This window comes from Cyanistes caeruleus, chromosome 17 (assembly GCF_971803275.1).
Source record: "Cyanistes caeruleus chromosome 17, bCyaCae1.hap1.1, whole genome shotgun sequence".
NCBI classification, from domain to species: domain Eukaryota; kingdom Metazoa; phylum Chordata; class Aves; order Passeriformes; family Paridae; genus Cyanistes; species Cyanistes caeruleus.
Genome location: NC_141717.1, coordinates 12,139,287 through 12,154,045, shown reverse-complemented (window position 1 = coordinate 12,154,045; position 14,759 = coordinate 12,139,287). Strand labels below are relative to the sequence as shown.

General features: G+C 41.9%; 1 protein-coding gene across 6 annotated transcripts in view; it reads left to right on the top strand.

The window, feature by feature from the left end:
• MAD1L1 (mitotic arrest deficient 1 like 1) overlaps positions 1 to 14,759 on the top strand; it is a 346,167-nt gene that overhangs the window by 120,773 nt on the left and 210,635 nt on the right. Inside the window, exon 1 of one of the 6 annotated variants that reach the window (XM_086854878.1) lies at positions 7,326 to 7,482. The exons of the other annotated variants lie outside the window; for them this stretch is intronic. The gene's annotated coding sequence lies outside the window, so the exon portion shown is untranslated. Of the gene's footprint in view, positions 1 to 7,325; positions 7,483 to 14,759 lie in introns of those variants that run through there. 6 annotated transcript variants of the gene reach the window in all.

The window sequence follows — 14,759 nt, the reverse complement described above, 5'->3', positions numbered from 1 at the left end:
TGAAGCTGCAGAGAAAGCTCAGATGCTCACAGCACCATTTCCATTAATGCATTTTCCCGTCTTCAGTGCAAATGACCCCCGGAAATGTGATAGCTCTTAACACATTTTGAAACTCTCTCCCATAATTAACTTCTGATGGACAGAAACAAGGCTGTGGGGGTTAGAGATTTGAAGAGACAATGCTCAACAGGTTTTGAAAACGGTGAGGAGAGGTCCTTCTGCCATTCTCATGATTAAAGTTAATTATTTTGAATTGATTATGGGATCTTGAGCATGGATATGTAACGAGCTGTTTGTTGTCCCTTGGCAGCAGCACCTTTTAAAGCCCTCTTCAGTTGGATCCCAGCCAAGCACAGTGTTCCTCTCAGCTGCTGATTTGCCAGCCTGCCTTGTGCTAAGCAGCCTCTGCAAGGTTTCCATCAGAGCAGCTCCACCCTGTCACCAGAGGAAGGCTGATGACACTCAAGCCTCTTGCTCAGTCCACATGCTGCTTTAACATCAGCTCAACCTTTCCAGCCCTGGGAAGTTTAAACAAAATCTGCTGCTCTCCCAACCCTCTCCATTGCCACCAGCCTTCCCACGCTGTAGAGCCTCAGCATGGTTTGGGTTGGAAGAATCCTTAAAACTCCATAAAACTCATTGCAAACCCCTTCTATGGGCAGGGACACCTTCCACTAGACCAGGCTGCTCAGTGCCCCATCCAACCTGGCCTTGAGCACTTCCAGGGATGTCACTGGGGGTGTCTTTGTCACTGATGTGCAGCACAGAGCTCATGGTGATGATGGTGTTCCTCTGTAGCACGTGAGAAGCACAGGTTTGTGTTGTTAATTAATAATTCCAGTCCTGCACAATGACTAGTCTGATGACAAGTCTCTGCGAAAAAAAACTCTTGGTAGCCTTTGAAGCAAGCATGCAGAAATATCCTATTTTCAGCTGTACATATTTTTTTTCCCCAGAATTACTTCACCATGGCACTGCTCTAAATATGTCTTGTGAGATAAGCTTTAAATCCTACTTGGGCAAAGTTTATTAAAAATTAACATTTGCATGGGGAGTTATAAAAAAGAATAGGACCTTCATTAGCTTAAAATCATCCAAAGTACAAAATAATATTGAATTGCTCTCCTCTGGCCCATACCAGGCAGACTCTTAGTGCCTGCCAGATCTTGAAGCCCAGAAAATTCGGCATCAATAATATCCAAAAAGCCACACTGGAAATTGCACCTCTATTCCCAGAGGTCCAGAAAAATGAGCTGCTACCACAGGCTAAACAGCCTGAACTTATTGGAACGGGATGTTAGCTGCCGTTCCTCCCAGCAGGGAAAACTGCAGTGTTCATTAGGTGGCCGCTCCAGGTGTACTGCTCTGGCAGCTCACGGTGTTTGGGAGTGGAAAGTCAATGCAGGGGATGTTGTTTCAAATAGTTTTACTTTATGGAAGTTCACATTTGAACCAGCACAACCCCTGGGCCAGGTAGTGCTGGTTTATCCTGACTGAGGATCAATCACAGTGACAGGGATTCTGATCTCCAGGAGTTCGAGGGAAATGGAATAACAGTTAAGATACTGAAAAACGAGTGGGATGAGAGTCTGTACAATGGATGTGTGTAGAACATCAGTTTTCATTTTCATTTTGTTTTCTGGGACAGATGAGAAACACATTCTTCCCGTTTCCCTTCCCTCTTGGGACTGCATGTCGCTTGCCTACCTTGCAGCATTTAATCTGTCGTGATTGCCTTAAATGCCTGAGTCTCTGCAATATTCACCTTCCCTTGGGCTGCAAGTCACCAGCATGTGTGTCTTTGTGTTAATTTGTCCCAGTTCAGAGGCACGGCATCATTAGTGAGCCGCCGCCGCCGTGGTAATTACTGTGGGATTTGGGCGCAGCGGTTTGCTTGTGCACTGCTCTGTACCTTCTCTTTAATCTACACAGGCCATCTGCTTCATTTCTTAACTAAAAGTTGTTTTGTTTCTGTTTTGGAAGAGTGACTCTGTTGCTCCTAATCTTCTCTCTGTAGAAAAACCATTGCAGCCAGGATAAATTACATCCGTTTGATAGATCGTGCTCGCTTTTGAGAGATTTCTTGCAGGTCGTGCCCTGTAGTTTTGCTGTGCACAGATTTTTGCTTCCCTCTGTGGCTGCAGGGACAGTCAGGGCAGAATTTTGGTAGGATCACTCTGTGATCTTGGGAGCTCTTGTATGTCTGACCACAGGCCTGCTGTTGGCTTCTAGCAAAGGTTTCTCAATACAAATATAAATATACAATAATAAAAATGTTAGTGGGTGGTTATCCCATGACAACCCTGTGAGTAATAACCTTTTAAACTCTTGTTGAAATAAGACCTGTGTGATGGGTGACAAAGCACTTTGGCTTCTGTCTAAAAGGTCTGTTGTGTCTTTTGCCACTGCTTCTCTGATCAAAAATACTGAATTATTGGACTGATCAGGTCAAAGACCCCAGTTACTCCAAATCTATCCTCTCCTCTTTTGCCTTTCTCTTCCCAGGACTTCTCCAGGGTTAAATGGGTCAGCTTTTTGTTAAGGGCTGGTTTCCTAAGCTTGGGCAGTCCTCAGGCACGGTAGTAGATTGTTTAAGTGGGTGGAACACTGATATTGCTGTTAGGGAAAGCTTGCTTTTATTTCCCAGAAAAACCTGTTCATTAGATAATGATTTTGAGGGGTACTCTGGTGTGGTCAAACTGGACAATTTTTGATATTTTAGAGACATTAAGATAAGATTGTAAAATATGAGCAGTGGGGATCAAACAGCATATGTCACTTTTTTGTCTTTTGGAAGAATTTATAGCTTAGTTTTACCCATAAAGTGGGTTTTGTTTGTTGCCTTTTAAAGATGTTCCTGTTGTCGATAAATAAGGTGAGGGCTACAGTGATCCATGCCTCAAAAAAGTATGAAATGAGAAAAATAACTTCCTTGGGTCTATTGCCAATTTATTTTTCTTGTAATGGGAACATTATTTCTGCATGAGCCTCTCTCTCCTTGCCACTAGAAGCTGGTGCATGCAGTTCTGAGACGATGAAATAGTACCATCAAATCAGGCAGTTTGCATCGTGGTTTTGTGGAAAGAATGAAAAAAATAACATTATTTCTCTGAAGACATTTTGGAGTAGAGCAGTCATTTAGAAAATGAAAAGATTCTTTGTCTAGGAGGCTCTTCTGTTTCACTGTTTAATCTAAGCAGCTGTCTTTCTCCTTCCCCACGGGAAGTTGTGGTGGGTAAATAACATGGAAATTCATTTGATGATGGAGACATTAGAGGTTGGCATGGACAATTAATTTGTTATTAGACAGAATTAATTTTATTTGATCCTTACATGGTTCTGTTGCTGCATATAAATTCAGCAGCTCAGTGAGTTATCCTGTGAATGCAGCCCTGGTTTTGCTGAAGGATGAAGATTTTGGTGGCTCTGGCACCAGGAGTGGCTTCTCTCCTCACGTGTGTGTGAAATGGAGATACAGGAAAGCTTTTGGCTTTGTGCTGCTGGAAGTCATTGTAGGGTTTGTGACCCAAAACTTGAGCTTTTCCCCTTCCCAATCTAAATGCTGTGGTCCTTTGCTCAGAACTGATTTGAAAATGTTTTTGAAGCTCCATCAGCAGAAAGCTGACTTGAGAAGAAAATGAGAAACTTTTGAGTTCCTTTGCTCACATGAGGGATAGGATGAGGTATCAATGGCTACAGGTAGAATTGTTAATTTTCATCTCCAGAGGGATGGAGATGATGGGATGATTCTCTCATAGTGGGACAAAGCAGCACATTCAGATTTCCCCTTTTACTCCTGAAATTCAAAGCCACATTTTGGTTGGTTCTGGTAGGTGTTATAGGTGTTCTGCAAAAACAGAAAGGAATTAGATCTTCTGATCTTTCATGACTTTTGAATGTCAAGAATTTGCAGCACATGCAACAGAATTGCTTTGGGAATGTCCATACTTGTTGCCATCTCTGCTTCTTTTTACTGCTTCCTTCTGGTTTTGCCCTTCTCTGTGTGTCTTCAGGAGGGGCAGCACCTCAGAGGTGGCTGCACAGTGCCAGTGAACCTTTCCTACACAGAGCTGGTGCACATTTGATGTTCTATTTTGACAAGAACGACCCAAACACTGAGAAGATCCTCAGAGAGACCTCAGAGTTCTGTGTTTTAGTTCTAAACTGGTGAATGACCACAACCACTTCATCTTGGGGGTATCAGTTTCTCCTCCTAGGACATGGAGATGATGATGCTGAGCTCCCTTAAGAGGCTCCTTTAGGATTTACTGCTAAAAAGTGCAGCTTAAAAACCTAAAGGCAGCCCTGCACCTGTGCACTGCTAAGTGGGAGAGTCTCATGAACAAATTCCTTATAACAGTGTCCTTATAAAACATCTGCATTTGCATATATTGTACTGCGTTTTTCCTCTTGCTTCTCTCCTGCCTTAATTGTCTGTGCTCCAGTTTTCCCCAGACTGGAGTCTCTTGCTTGTGCTAAATTGGTGAACTAAAGATAAAAGTTTTTGAAAATGAGACCAAGGACAAAAGCAGAGAGGATGTTCAACTCGGAACTGTGAAAGAATATGTGAATGTGTTAAAAAGAGTACCAAATTCAATTCTTTTTGTTAACCAGTGAGATCAGAAGAGGAATCAATTATATCATGCAGGTATCTCTCTTTGTGAGCAGCATGGTGATAACTTCAATTGCATTTGCTTTTTAAAGTTGATGTGCCAGGAGACAGCATTGTTTTAGTAGGAATGAGCAAGGAAGAGGCTAATGTCATCTGTAAATGGCAGGGAAATACAAAACTCACACATCTTGACAGTAATCTCTTCTGTTTAAAAAGCAAATAAGTGAAAAAGCAGGAGAAAGTAAGGGATAAAATCACACCTCATGAAGAAATATAGGGCCAGGCTTGGTGTGCGTTGTTGGAGATGATTTAGGAGTAATTAAATTGGTTCCAACATAGCGAGTAAGACTGGAGATGAGAAGAGGGAGAAAAAAAAAATTCCTTACTATCCATTAGCATGCCAGACTGTTAGCAAGCTTGGTGGGAGAGTGGAGTGTAAGTAAGCATTAATGATGAGAAACTGCCCTCCCCTTTCAGTCCGCACCGAGCAAGCGCTTCACGCTGGCGTTAACCACCCCCCAGCACAGACAGACAGGCTGTCATTTCTGGGTCTGCTCAAAATGCTCTGCTATCAGACACAGCAGACACCACAGAAATTTCCTTAATGTTGAATGCAGAATTCAGCCCAGCTTGTTTTCCCATCCCTTTTGCTGCCCCTGGGGTCTCGCTGTTTGAGCGATGCCCTCCCAGGCACGCGCGGTTCCCGCCAGGCTCCAGCAGCCCCTGACAGAGATCACCTGTGTGCAAACATTCCATCAGACCTTTCCTTGCATGCAAACATCCCGTCAGACCTTCCCTGGCAGGCAGCTTGCCGTGGGATGCCGTGCCTCTGGGGCTGCTCTGCTGTGCAGAACAACACGCTGCTTATAAATAACACCGGCTTATTTATAATACGCTCCTGTGGCGTTGCAAATAACAGCCGTATCCATCACACACTGCTCATTGAAACATAAAGGTTTAAAACCACTTCAGAGACCCCCTGTTTCTTCACGTGGCGAGTGAAAAAGCAATTGCTGCTCGGAGCATGGGAGGAGTTGCCTTTGTGTGTCTCTTTGCTGTTGGTATCGGTGGGGTAAATTGTCTAATAACTTCAATTCTAAGCTTTTGAAGTACTTTTTGTGTAAAAAGTATTCTTTAAGAATGAAATATATATGTTTGAAGTGCATGAATGTTGAATTTAGAGAAGAATGATTGTGTTCAACTCAATTCAGTGGGTGATATTAAAGAGGCAATTACACATGATTTGTGAAATAAAGAGCAACCTCGGCAGAGTGTGGTACCTGCAGGGTTTAACAGCACCCTCTGATCTGAGCTAATAAGAGCAGTGTCTAATATTAGAGTTTGCCTTGTCAGAAGAGCCATTAGCGTGGCAGTGTGAGGACGGGGCGTGCGAGGCAGAGCGAGCAGCTGTTTGCCTTTTGGTGCCACAGGAGGAGGCAGCGAGAAGCTCTCTCTCTCTCAAAACTTCATTTGTCATGCTGCTGGTTTGCTGTTTATAGTATTAAGCTGTTGATTAAGAAAAAGATGATTGAATAGGTACCTTCTTTTAGAAGCACGCAGACTTCAGCTGGAGATTAATTCCTTCATTTGCTCGTGTTCCTCAGAAGTTTTTAAAATTTTGCGTAAAGTTGTTGTTTTTATTTTTTTGGAGGTGAAAACTTTAGAGCTCTCTAGTTTTCAACCTATTTATTCTTTTCATGTCATCCTCTTTCATACACATTGAACTGACAGTGTTTTTTCCTTCCTTTCTCACACATCCAAAACCTAAACACAATTAGAGTTTCCATTCTGTGGCCTCTGGAGGAGCAGGTCTTTGTGCAAGGTGTGCCACAGGCTTGGTGAGGGAGGGTTTTCGATTAGTACCACATTTGTTTTTAAATTTAAAGCTTTTAGAAATTTGTGTTAAAATCAGGTGTATGGGATAACCCCATGTTGGATGTGCAAATACAGAATATTAATCAAAGACCACAGACATTTCTTCTCTGCTTTGATTTTTAGCGTGGCTCTGAGTATTCTGCATTTTGCTTGTTGGCTGGCCCTGAGTTTTTAATTACAAAGTGATTTCTTGTCCTTATTCCCCATCTCATTTATTCCTGGCTCTCCTTCCAGTCAGCTCTGGATAACTGAGAGATATGCTAGAATGGTTCTTCTCAGTTGTTGGAGAGAAATTGATATTTATTAACCATCTACTGAAATGGTAAAAAGCAGGAGGAAAAAGTGAAGAATTACACTAGTGAATACTGCAGAGAAGCATACCTTCAAATATGTACAAGATTACTCTGGAGGAAGAGGTGATAAATTTTTGCCAAGGATTGTTCTCATAGGTGTAAAGATCATTTCTAGCCGGTATTTTGTGTTCTGTTCCTGCTTCCAAGGCACTGCCTCAGCAGCTCTGAGCACACACGGGATGGATGGACTGAGCTTTGCCCTCTCCTCCCTCCCTGACCTCGGTGTCCTGCTCCCTGGGCTGAGGGGGAATCCAGAGCCAGCCTGGTCTTGCCCAGCAGCCTGAGGAGGATGGGATGGATATTTCCCTGAGTGGAGCTCTGTGGAGGAGGTCAGTGAGGCACAAACCTTTGTGAGGCTGCAGGTGTTGAGACCGTCAGAAGATCCATCATCGGAAGGTCCAGCTGTACTTCACAGGTACATCAGCTGCTTGTACCTTCTTCCTCGTGTCACAGAAGTGCCACTGGAGGATCTTACGTGGTGATCACACTGTTTTGACAGCCTGTTCAGAAAGTGAAGACTTCTAAAGATACAGCTGTAGTATTTTCTTTGCGTATACTCTTTCATTATGTATATCTGGAGCCGATGTGATTTGCTCGCGTTCTGAACTGATAGCTTTTCCCCTAATTTTCTTCTTGACTTAAGTGAGTATTAATCATAAACTGTTTCATTAGTAGCTAATTTGATTCAGAGAAAAAGTTGAAAAGATTTGACATCTGCTGTAAGATTTGTACTACTTTTCCCATGGACTTGGGGCAGGTATTTGGAGCAGAGATTCTTCTGCATAACCTTGCTTGTTGATTTTGTTTGTCTGTGCATTTAGCATCCTTGCTGTGCACAGGGAGACAGGAAGAAACTTAGCACTTGCTGCTTTTTGGGTGCTTCTTTACCCTCAACAAGCTGAAGAAAATTAATAACTGTGGCCAGCATCTCTGGGGCTGCACTGACAAAAACAATGCAGTTGTCCTGCTGTCTTTGAACATGGTAAAGCTCACAAATGTTTTTATTGGAGGTGAAATAATAAGGACAAGTCTAAAAAGTAATAGCTGCAAATGAAACAGGAGCAGCTTTTTGGAATAAGTTGAGAGGGGGGGATTGTCAGGTGGTCAGAAGTTCCAGCTGTGTGATTTGTTCCTGTTACCTTTTATCAACCCTTTTTTTGTGCTTATGGATTCCAGGTGATTTTACGTTGATTGTGGAGGGGTTTTTAAACAGCCTAAGGTGGATGTTAAGGATGCTGTTAAATAATTGAAAATGACTCCTGAGAGAAGGAAACAAGGCCAATGTCAGGATCACAGCCCTGGTCTTCTGGAGAGGGGAGTCTGATGTGTTCATGAACCTGCCTGGAAGAATTCCATGGAATATGGTCCTGGAGAGAAGGGGAAGCCAGGAGGGTTGGGGAGGACAATATCTTGAGCAGCTTTCAAACCTCAACTGTTGTGCAAGTCTGAGTCTGTCTAGTGCTGATAATAGAGTCCATTGAAAATGGCATCATCTCCTACAGCACTGGCTGGTAAGATAAAGGTGTATTTGAGAAAGATTGTACTAAGTCAGGAGTATGCCAGGTTTATTGAAAAGCACTTTATTAAATAATATAATGGTATTTTCCAAATGGAAGCAGAAGAACCAAATATAGCATGAGATATATGACTTTGTTTTAAACTTTTAACTTACTTTAGAATAAGAAAAAATGTTCTGATAGTGTTTCCTGACATATCACAATGGATTTTATTCCAGAGATGGGACAAATTTAGCAATGAGTGTTGTGGGCTTAAATATTGCAGTGCAAAATAGTCTGTTCTCACCTTTTTGTTTTCTTGAAGACTTGATTGCAAACTCCAAGTTCTGTAATTCTGTCTGTGGTGGGTTGGGCATCCTTTGGATTGTGTTTCTGCTAGGTGGAATGCAGCAAAGGTGAAAATTGAACTAATGTCCCTTAAAATTGTTCAGAAAGTTCTTTGTGGATGTGTTGCAGTATGGAAGTAGGATAATCATCATTAACTGTTTGCTATTGACCAGCTTTTTTCTGTGGCAGGGAGGAACTTTTTCCCCTCTGTCTTTTGTTAGCCAGTTATTTCTGTGATTGTACCATATTCTGTGCACTTTGAAGTTGTGCCCAGAAGTAGAAAAGCTGATGGTCTGTTCCATTCTCCAGAATGTGGCAGTTTATTACTATGAAAACAAACCAAAGGAGATTTTTTGATACTGTGTTTCTGTTCTTTACTGAAATGTGGTTTTGTTGAAAATGCAAATATTGTGGTCAAATATTAATTAAAAGGATGATGAATGTTTCTGTCTCATACATTTAATCATAATTGGTTTTCAGATGTGTATAATGAATATCTTTCCTAAATAATGTTTTTCTTCTAGCAAACTGATTTTTCCACTTGTTTTTAATGAAGCACGACTTCAGTGCTTCACATTTTGTCTAATGGTGTGAGCATAACATTCTTGATGTCAATGCAGTTTTGAGGAAATATTTTGTTGACTTAATATTGCAGAGACAGTGGAGAGAGAGAAAAGAAAGCAATGTCATTTTGTCAGTGAATTAATTTTGCAGTGTCTCGTGATACTAAAGGGAAGGTGTTCACTGAGTGGCAGCTAGTGTTAAAATTAGCTTTACTAACTAGTAGGCTATTTTGAAGTAAAAATTTCAGTTCTGAAATGTTTAAATTTAAGGAAACTTGTACATGTGGGCTGTTCCCACAAGAACTGGAGAGGTTCTGAGCAGGTGTAGAGATACATCCTCTTCTCTGTGTTCTCTTCTGCTGTGTTTGAGGGGCGTTACTGAGGAGATTTACCTGCTGATTTTTTATTATCCTCTGCCTCAGCAGCTTTTGGGAGAACATCTTGTCCTGTTCTCTGAGCCAGGAGTGGGAAGGATGTACCTGTTACAGAGAGGTGCTGAAGACACCCAGGACTTTGTGTCTTCTCTGTTTCTCTTATTCCTCATCAACCCAGTTCAGGCAAAGATGCAGCAGAATGAGAGCAGCAGTCAGACATGGGTGATGAGGGTGTGAAAGACTGGGAAAGCAGTTATGCTGGAAAATTGGACTTGTCGACTTTAAAAAGTAGTTGAAGAAGAGTTGACAATTTGAAAGCACAGAATCTAATGAATGAATGGTTTAGGGAAGTTGTTTGGGAGTTGTTTTCCCTGTCTGTGCAAGGCAACAACAAAGATGTTCAATGGAGCTGAAAGGTGGCAAATTAAAACTTGATAAAAGAAAATGCATTTTCAAGCAGTGAAAAAAACGTAATGGGATTAATTTTCACCAGAAAACTGGCAAAGTCAGGAGTTTCTCAGTGTTCAGAAGGACTGGATATTCATATGATCAATAAAGCTGTCCAGAGGAGTTGTCAATGAGAGGTTGTTTTTCAAATATTTTTATTCAATGTCATTTTTTCCAGAGCTGGGAAGCCCAAGGTGAAGGTGCAACTGGAATTTTGGTGAAGTACCCGCCTGAAGTGGTCTTTCAGTGGAAGCTGTTTCTTAAACATAATTTTGTTCTTCACCATCTCAGGGTCTCAAGAGGAGCAGGATCCCAGGCACAGAGGGTTATGGGTTCCTCTTCCCCCTGCCCTGAGGTTTATCTGGGATTCAAGGGCCAACATCTGGCAAACCTCTGTTCAGAACCTGCAGTCCTGAGCACTGAGGTGGCACATTTTCCTTTTCAGATGCAGGAAACTCTTTCAGAAGTTCAGGTCACAGGGTTAAATATCAGCCCAGCTTCGTGGTGCTCACTTGCTGCCTGACAGCAAACTCAGAAGGTGGCTCCTGATGAAGCTAATGAGGCACATTCTGTGGGTGTTGGGTGAGAGAATAAACTGATCCTAAAAACAGCCAAGGAGGTGCTGCTTGGTGCAGTTTCCATCTTTTATAAGACTGAAGTGTTAAAATGATCTTTTGTATTTTCAAAGGATACAAGTTAAAACATGGAACCCTCATCATGTAGGTAATGTGAAATGTATATAATGTAAAATAAGTATTTTGACCTCATCCAAGGAAAGCATAGAATTTTAGTTCAAAGTAAAGGCTTGTCATTGCTTTGTCCTGGATAAATCACTGGGTGTGATTAAATAATCTGGCTCAGTCTTATTGTTGGGAGCATGGTTTGGGTGTGAAATGACCCTTTATGGTTATTATTATTTTCAAGAAGAATATACTTGGGTGTTCTTTTTCTTTATAGGTGCTTTATGTAATATGGAATGTGCACCCTGGGCCAGATTTCAGTCTCAGTTCAGTCTTCCCTCCCTGAAGGAGGAACTGCTGGGCTGCAAGGGCCCAAGGGCTGTGTCCCCTCTGCCCTGAGAGTCCTTTACAAAGATAATGCAGGTGTGCTATGGGTGACCTGGGAGATAACCTGATGTATGGTTTGTGAAACTTTTATTGGAATCACTGATCTTTTATACCCTGGAGGCAGTAGAGGGAATGTTTTATGAATTAAGTAAAGTATGGGAAATTATTAATATCTTCTAATAAATCAGTCAGGTGATGTATATTCTGAGGCATCACCTAAAATCCCTTTTTCTTCGCCTTCTTCAAAAAGCCACAGCTGGCATATTCCTGGAGTTGTTGACACATCATGAGGGGATCAAGGAATTTGGAGTTCAATGGAATGTGCTGTGTTGGATTGGATGAACTCATGTCTGTTTTTTTGATTTTTTTTTGTCCCCTCAAAATGTGATGTGAGAGCTTTGACCTCCTGCTTGAGTTCTGTCTTAGCCCAAATACCCCAGGAGCAAAGCCCGGGTGGTGGGGCCATTCCTCCTTCGTTCTTGCAGAGATGACTGCACTGCCTTTGAGCACAGTTCAGTTTACTTTTCTCCCAAGTTAATGATATTTAAGTGGTTAAAACTGCAGTTAAGAGTTTTAGAGGCCAATATTTGGGTTACTTAGTAGACAGACAGGAGGAGAAAGAAATAGGAGTGTAAGGAATGAGCATAGGGATGAATTTTTATACACTGCAGAGACTGGCAGCATAAGAATCTCATGTACTGCTACAAAAACTTTTTTTTCCTTATTTTTAGGGTGTTGTTGTTGCTGTTTGGGTTTTGGTTGTTTTTTTTTTAATAGGCAACATTAATTTAGTATTGCCAGTAAGGATGAATCCATTCCCTTGTCAGCTGTATGCATTCCCTCTGGCAGTGATGGTAGTCTAGTGGCTAGAATGAAGAAGGTATGTTGAGGAGGTTTTGGGTGTTTTATTTTAAAGAAATGACTGTTTTTCACACATGAACCGTGCCCATGGTGTCAGATGTGGATGTCAGATGGGGAGTGACCCTGTGCTGAGGCAGGTACACACACAAGATTGCCACTGCCTGAGCAGTGGGACTGTGAGAAATGACAGGAAAAAGAGGTGGTTTTTTTTTTTTTGGAATGAAGAAATGCCAAACACTGAGACAGAAAAACAGGCTCACTCTGGAGATAGGCAGCAGTGAGTGTTCCGGTAGAGGGGAGCTAAATGAAGAAAAAGAAAAATAATAAAATTATTTCACAGCAGCAGGAGGCTAAGAAACATAACTAAACATGTTAAACTCACTGTGAAGCAAGAGGACCCCAGGGGTATTTTAGTCAGATAATATTTAATTTGTTGCAGTGTCAGTTGTATGATTGCTTGTCAGCTGGCATATGGACGTGCTATAAGCAAAATGGGGCTTTCAGAGACCGTGCACAATTTTCCAGAAGATAGTAAAGCAGGAGATTTATCAGAGACGGATTAAAAGAGTTACAGTGGATTTATTTGCTCTGGTTCATTGCCAGGATAGAAGGCAAGCTGAGCTCTCTGCAGAGAAGTGTTGGAGGAGAGGGACAAGAGTTAGAAAGGGAGGACTATTAATCAGGAGGAAAACCTAGGGAACACAAGAGCATGTAAGATATACACAGGTATTTGTAGGAGCACGTTTAAAGCTGCCAGCTGAACATTGGCCAGAAAAGCAATCGGATTACAGTTTCTCCAAAATTTAAGAATGGGTGGTTGAGAAGCTAGGAGTGTCTCTGAATGCCTTGCTCTGGCACCTGAAATGAGTTTTTGATCATCTCTCCTGTGCTCTCTGCCTGGTAGTGTCCTCTTCCACCACAGTTTCCCTGGGTATTCTCTTTCTTCAGACTTCCAACCTCGGGAAGAAAGTTGAATTCAGCCTGAATGATAATCTGACTTTCTTAGGAGGAAAATGGCTCTGTTATGAGAGAAAACAGATGAAAACCATGCCTTGCAGAGAGATGATGGATCAGACAGGGACTCCTGGTTTGCTGTGTGCCTGTGGTTATGTCCATCAGCCTTTCTGACCTCTCCCCACCTGTTCCTGTTAGGTGTGCATGGGGGTACTTGGACTTCAGAACAACAAATATTTTATTTTTCCTGGAGAAGCCTTATTTGTAGGGCACAGCACATCTGAAAGGCTTCTTTATAGGTTAAATCCATCTTTAGATTCCTGCAGTAGCTTTATATTGGCTTGAGGGGCAAAAACACAAGCAGAGGCTTGATATATAGACAGGCACATTTGAGAATTAAAGATATTTTAAAAAAAATGTTTCCTAATGGTCTTGTCAGTGCAAGGATAGTGAAATCTGCTGGATGTTTTTATTTTTATGAAGTTAACGGGCTTTTTTTTTTGTAAATGGTGTTTTAATTGAGGTCTTGAGTAGAAAGTCAATGGTGTGTGTATACATATGTGTCTGCAGTCAGTTCTGATTTGCAAAGTAATGTGAAAATAGGTCAGCCACGGAGAGAAGTGTTGGGAAATGGCTGCAGCTGAGAAGAAAGCTATTTGTAGGCTTGGGAGTAGAAAATTTTGGCTTAAAGATGATTTGTAAAGAAGATGAGAGTGGTGAGAGGAAGGGGAACCATTTGCCCTCTGGTGTTCATAGATGATGCTGAAGGCAAGGAGGGGTTGAGAAGTTTCTGGTAATTTAACTTTTGCTGGTTTTATTTGGCTGAGAGCTCTTGGGGTTTTTGTTCTGGGAGAGTTCATTAGCTGCTGTGCTAATTAGCAGTGCTCCAAGAGGGAGATGTGGCTCCCATAAGAGCAAAGTCTGACCCAATGTGTCTTTAGCCCCTGCTGTCCCTGCTGCTTCCTGGGTCTCGCCGTGCTTGGTTGTTGCTTTTCCTCTTAAACTTTCCACAAGGCAATGAGATTTGAACATAGCCTTACTTCCAAAGTCAGGCTTAACAGCCCTCAGAGTGGGGCAGAACCTGTTAATTGTCAGCATCCCTGCTCCCATTCCCTGCTTAGTGCTTTTCAGGGGGGTGCAGGGCATCTCCTGTGTCCTGCTGGAGCTGAAGAGGGGCTGCAGGTGTTTCCCATGAGGAAGGTGCAGACAGGCAGCCCTGGCAAGGGGCAGATTCCCACTCCTGCTGCAATGTCTTTGTGCTGGCTCTGCTGCCACACGGCACTCAGTGCTTTGTTTCCATCAGTTTCATCACCCTGATACAAACTCATTCCTCCAAATTACAGAGATGTTCTTGAATTGTAATTCTCCTCTTTGATAAACACATTACTGCGGTTAAGATTTATCACATTTATTATTTGTCTTTATTCAGTAGACAATTTACCTGTCAAAGAAGGAAATTGGACTGTTTTCATATTATTCATATTAAAGCTCAGTTGATTGTTTCTTGTCCCTAATTCTTCTCTAGCTGCTTGCAATTTGATTGTTAATATTTTTTTCAAGTATTTTATGAGATACCAAAATATTGAAGCGATTTATAATTTCCAGAATCAGTATCTTCTGATCTGTCCTTCTCTTAAAAGGTTGGGTCTGTTCCTCTGTCCTATTTTCAGTTGCTGTCTTGCCATTTCTGAGTTCCTCAAAGGTAGTTGCTCAGGGACCAGAGGCTAATGTGATTAATTTTATCAAGTAACCTAAGCATATATTTTGTCAGTAGGTCCTGACACAGTCTAACATATTTAAGTATTCTTC